The sequence below is a fragment of the Macaca fascicularis genome, chromosome 3 (assembly GCF_037993035.2).
Source record: "Macaca fascicularis isolate 582-1 chromosome 3, T2T-MFA8v1.1".
Classification (NCBI taxonomy): Eukaryota; Metazoa; Chordata; class Mammalia; order Primates; family Cercopithecidae; genus Macaca; species Macaca fascicularis.
Window position 1 is genome coordinate 180,885,243 of NC_088377.1, and position 6,233 is coordinate 180,891,475.

The 6,233-nt window shown below is 41.9% G+C and overlaps 1 pseudogene; it reads right to left on the reverse strand.

Moving 5' to 3' along the window:
- Nucleotides 1–286: 286 nt before the first annotated feature.
- On the reverse strand, nt 287–985 carry LOC107129147 (rRNA-processing protein FCF1 homolog pseudogene; annotated as a pseudogene).
- Between the last annotated feature and the right edge of the window lie 5,248 nt (nt 986–6,233).

Genomic DNA, 6,233 nt, shown 5'->3' on the forward strand with positions numbered 1-6,233 from the left:
CCAGCCTGTCATGAGTGTGTATGTGTGGACATGGATGTGACTGGGAGCTCTGCTGGGCACCCACAACTGGGGCCTAGTCAGGTCTGTGTGTTGCGGGGGGTGGGGGCGTCAAGATGAGTTTCCCTGTAGATTGTACCTTGGGGTTTTTTTCTGCCATTTTGTTAAAATTAGCGCCATTTTAATATTTAAAATACTGATTTTTAATATTGAAAATAAAAGCATTTAATATCTCTTAAAAAAAAAAAAAGAAAGAAAAGAAAGGCAGGGAAACTTTGTCTTGTAAGAATTAGAACCCAGGGACTTCATAATCATCTAGCATTCATTGGATGTTGTATCTATGGTTAGAAATGTACACGATTGGAACTCCTGGAATCTTGGAGATTCTTCTTTTAAGGTCCTGGTCAACCGTGGCCACAATGCAACATTTGTGCTGAGTTTCTCTCTGTACTAAGCAGTCATCTTCATCGGTTCCTTTGTGTGTGCATGGTAATCATTCAAACCTTGGATCCGTGGAGATCTCTTAGAGCCACTCAATACTTCTGCCCCAATTTCTCAATTTCAGCCATTACACAATCAGTTATATAAGGGATACACTTGGCCTACAGACAGTTCATCATTGACTGCACTGAGTCTGATTTGGCTTTAATGGAAAAGTTGATAAAGTTGGTGTCAACAAGGATGTGGTAAGGTGGCCCAGCTGTGTATTATATTGGAAAAATAAGCAGGAAGGGTGTTGAGGAACTTCTCTTTCCTTTAGTATGTTGGATTCTTTCGTTTCTTCCTTTTTAGGTTTTAATCGATCCCTTTCTTTAAGCCTCTGATGTCTGACACTAAGCATTGGCTTCATGGTTGCATAATTCCTTGATTTCTTTTGCCTCTGCACACTCACATCACACTCTTATTTCTTCCAGAATCCCATCTTAGCCTTTTTTTTTTTTTTTTTTTTTTTTTTTTGAGACAGAATCTCGCTCTGTCACCCAGGCTGGAGTGCAGTGGCATGATCTTGGCTTGCTGCAACCTCTGCCTCCTGGGTTCAAGTGATTCTTCTGCCTCAGCCTCCCAAGTAGCTGGGGCTATAGGCACGTGACACCACGCCTGGCTAATGTTTGTATTTTTAGTAGAGACAGGGTTTCACCATATTGGCCAGGCTGGTCTTGAACTCCTGACCTCAGGTGATCTGCCCGCCTTGGATTCCCAAAGTGCTGGGATTACAGGCATGAGCCCGGCCCATCTTAGCCATTTTTAAGTATACAGTTCAGTGGTGTAAAGTACATTCACATTGGGTTTTTAAATATAATGTTTTTATCTGCCCTTCATTTGTGTTTAGCGCATGTTGTAAAACTGCATAAGGCTATCAAGTAACCTGAGGAGTTATAGGCCAGGCACGGTGGCTCACAACTGTAATTCCCAGCACTTTGGGAAGCCCAGGTAGGAGGACTGCTTGAGCCCAGGAATTTGAGGCTACAATGAGCTATGATGGCACCACTGCACTCTAGCATGGGTAAACAGACAAAAACCTTGTCTTAAAAAAATGAAGAAGTTAGGCCAGGAGCAGCGGCTCACACCCGTAATCCCAGCACTTTGGAAGGCGGAGGCAGGTGGATCATCTGAGGTCGGGAGTTCGAGACCAGCCTGGTCAACGTGGCGAAACCCTGTCTCTACTAAAAATACAATAATTAGCTGGGGATGGTTGTGGGTGCCTGTAATCTCAGCTACTTGGGAGGCTGAGGCGGGAGAATGGCTTGAACCCAGGAGGCGAAGGTTGCAGTGAGCCGAGATCGCACCACTGCACTCCAGCCTGGGTGACAAGAGCGCAACTCCATCTCAAAAAAAAAAAAAAAAAAAAAGAAAAAAAGTTACAATAAGAAGTAGCTCTTAATGAAGACTTTTTATGGTTATTAATCTTTCTTTCACCATATTCTTTTTTCCCCTAGCTTTATGAGGTATAATTGACAAATACAATTGTATAAAACTAAGGTGTACAAAGTGATTATGTTATATATGTCTATATTGTGAAATAATTACCACAATCAAGTTAGTTAACACATCTATTGCCTTACCTAGTTACCAGGTGTGTGTGTCTCTGTGATGAGAATGCTTGAGATCTAGTCTCTTAGCAAATTTCAAGTATACATTATTATCAAATAATGTCACTATGCTACATTAAATCTCCAGAACTTACTCATCTTATGACAAAGTTTTTATCCTTTGACCAACATCTCCCCATATCCCCTACCTCTTAGCCCCTGCAGCCACTATTTTACTCTTTCTGTGAGTTCATCTTTTTTAAATTTGACATATAAGTAAGATTATATAGTATTTGTCTTTCTCTGTCTGACATATCTCACTTAGCATCATGCCCTCAAGGTTTATTCTTGGCTATTACGAATAATGTAATTGCAAATAGCAAGATTTTCTTTTTGTGACTGAATAATAGTCTATCGTGTCTCTATATGTACATGTGTGCATGTGTATATGTATATATATAACAATGTATCCATTCATCTACCAATGGACACTTAGGTTGTTTCCGTGTCTTGGCTATTGTGAATAATGCTGCCAATGAACATGGGAGTGCAGATGCCTTTTTGACATACTGATTTCATTTCTTTCAGATATATACCCAGAAATGGGCTTGCTGGATTATATGGCAGTTCTATTATTAATTTGTGGAGCAATCTCCATAATGTTTTCCATAATGGCTTCTAGCAACAGTGTACAAAGGTTCCCTTTTGCCCATATCCTTGCCAACACGTATTATCTCTTGTCTTTTTGATAGTAGCCATCTTAACAGGCATGAGGTTATATCTCCTTGTTGTTTTAATAAAGTCACATTGTCGTGCAACTAATTTCCAGAACTCTTTTCCTCTTGCCAAACAATCTTCACACCCACTCCTGTCCTGTGAACTTTGTTTTTAGAGAATGGAGTCTTGCTGTGTTGCCCAGGCTGGACTCTAACTCCTGGATGCGAAGTTTCCTCCCACGCCAGCCTCCTGAGTAGCTGGGACCACAGGTGCGCACCCCCATGCCTGCTGGGACCACAGGTGCGCACCCCCTGCCTGCTGGAACCACAGGTGCGCACCCCCTGCCTGCTGGGACCACAGGTGCGCACCCCCGTGCCTGGCTCCACATTGTTGTTGTTTTTGTTTGTTTGTTTGTATTTTGAGACAGAGTCTCGCTCTGTCACCCAGGCTGGAGTGCAGTGGCATGATCTTGGCTCACTGCAACCTCCACCTCCTGGGTTCAAGCAATTCTTCTGCCTCAGCCTCCCGAGTGGCTGGGACTGCAGGCATATGCCACCACACCCAGCTAATTTTTGTATGTTTAGTAGAGAGATGGGGTTTCACCATGTTGGCCAGGCTGGTCACAAACTCTTGACCTCAGGTGATCTGCCCACCTCGGCCTCCCAAAGTGCTGGGATTACAGGCATGAGCCACTGTGTCCGGCCTACATTGTACTTTTTAATGTAACCTAAGAACAAAGGAATCTTTAATATTCCTTTACCAGCCAGACACAGTGGCTCATGCCTGTAACCCAGGGCTTTGAAAGACTGAGGTGGGAGGATCACTTGAGCCCAGGAATTCAAGACCATCCTGGGCAGCATAGCAAAATGCCATCTCTAAAAAAAAAAAAAAGAAATAAAAATTATTGCCCTTACATGGTGGCAGATGTGTGTAGTCCTAGCTACTCAGGAGGCTGCGATGGGAGGATCGCTTGAGCCCAGGAGTTCGAGGCTACTACAAGCTATGATCATGCCACTGCACTCCTGCTTGGGTGACAGAGCAAGACTCTGTCTCAAGAAGAAAAGAATAATTCTTTACCCTGATCATTTTATTTCAGTGAGAAAAAGATAAGGATGTGTTTAGATGGAATCATTCAAATGCCTTCCAAAGCAGGTACCCAACAGCAGCCACTGTGCCTGGCTTCCTATGACTTTTGACATGACTCCATCAGTCTGATAATTTCCTTGCTCTCTGACGCAAGTTGTCTCTGACTCATCTTGTTCCTTTTCTACCCTAGACTTGGAATCATTCATTCTTCTGAGGAAAGCTAGGGTCCATATTGATTTTTAAAATCTTTCTTTCTTTCTTTCTTTCTTTTGTTATTTCTGTCTTTTCTTTTCTTTTTTTTTTTTTTTTTTGAGACGAAGTCTGGCTCTGTCACCCAGGCTGGAGTGCAGTGGCACAATCATGGCTCACTGCAACCTCTGCCTCCTGGGCTCAAACCATCCACCCACCTTAGCCTCCTGAGTAGCTGGGACCGCAGGTGTGTGCCACCATGCCTGGCTAATTTTTGTATTTTTGGTAGAGATGGGGTTTCACCATGTTGCCCAGGCTAGTCTTGAACTCCTCAAGCAATCCTCCTGCCTCAGCCTCCCGAAGTGCTAGGATTACAGGCATGAGCCACCACTCCTGGCCTTAAAATGTTTCTTATAAGTGCCTCTTCCTTCTTGTATGACTAAGGCATTTGTACCTAGGAATTTACTTAAAATTGTTGATAAACATATGACAAAATATTCAATCTCCAGGATAAGGATGATATTTTTAAAATATAGTCAGTCTCACTAGAAAGCAAAGATATGCAACTATAAATTTTGTCACTTCTGTACTGGGTAAATGTTAAAAATTTGAGAATAACCAGCGGGAAAAGAGTAGAGAAAACTCTCATGCACCAAGTATTAGAAAATAAATAGATACTACCTTTGCTTGGCAAGCAGTATGACAAATGTATCAAAATGTAGACTATCCTTTGATCCATCATTTCCAAATCTAGGAATGTATTCTAAGGAAATAGTTGGAGATATATGCATAAAGATATAGGCACAAACCTGATGATTAAAATATTGTTTATAGTAGTGTAAAAGGGAAACAACATAAATGATTGTTCCCAAATATATCCCTAGCATCTAACATGCAATATGGTAGGTATCCAGTGAATATTTGTTAGGTGAACTAATAAGTGAATATCCAGCTACAAGATGTTGGTTACATAAATACAGGTGCATCTATAAAATATAATATTTTGCAATCATAAGCTGGGCACAATGGCTCATGCCTGTGATCCCAACACTTTGAGAGGTCAAGGCAGGAGGATTGCCTGAGCCCAGGAATTCAAAACCAGTCTGGGCAACACAGTGAGACTCTATTGCTACAAAAACATTAAAAATTAGCTGGGCATGGTGGCCCAGGCTTGTAGTCCTGGTTACTCAGAGGGCTGAGGTGGGAGGATTGCTTGAGTCCAGGAAGTCAAGGCTGCAGTGAGATCTGTGATCACACCACTGCCCTCCAGACTGGGTGACAGAGTGAGACCCTATTTCAAAAAATAATAATACTTTGCAATCATTAAAAAATGGTGAGGTAGATTTACATTTAATGACTGTGGTAGGCAGAATAATGGTCCCACAAATATGTCCATATGTAAATCCCTGGAACCTTAAAATACATGCAACTACATGGCAAGGGGGAATTAAGGTTTCAGACAGAACTAAAGTTGCTAATAAACTGGCCTTAAAATGGGACAGTTATCCTGGGTTATCCAGGCAGACGTGGTGTAATCACAGAGGTCCTCGGAAGAGGGAGAACCAAAGTCATGGCAGCATGAGAATGACTCAGCTGAAGCTGCTGGCTTTGAAGATGGAGGAAGAAAGCCATGAACCAAGCAATGTAGGCTTCCTCTAGAAGCTGGAAAGGGAAAGGAAGTGGATTCTCCCCTGGAGTTTCCAGAAAGGACTGAAGTCCTGCCAACAATATGACTTTGGCCCAGTTAGACCCATTTTCAGACTTCTGACCTATAGAACTGTAAGATAAATTTGTGTCGTTTTAAGCCACTAAATTTGTGATAACTTGTCACAGCAACAATAGGAAACTAAAAACACTTTAGAAACATTTATAAGACATACTGATAAGTCTTAAAAGTAGGTTACAAAATAACTTAGTGTTGTTGTTATAGTTTGAATATATCCTCCAAAACTCTTATGTTGGAAACTTAATCCCCACTGCAACATTGTTAAAAGGTAGGATCTTTTGGGAGGTGTGTAGATTATGAGGGTTCAGCCCCCACGAATGGATTAATGCCACTATGAAAAGGGCTTTGGAGAGCGGGTTTGCTCTGTCTTGCTCTTCTGCCTTCCTTCATGGGAGAACTCAGCAAGATTTTTGTCTTCCCAGCCTTCAGAACTGTGAGATAATAACTTTCTGTTCATTATAAATTACCCAATCACAGGTATTCTGTTA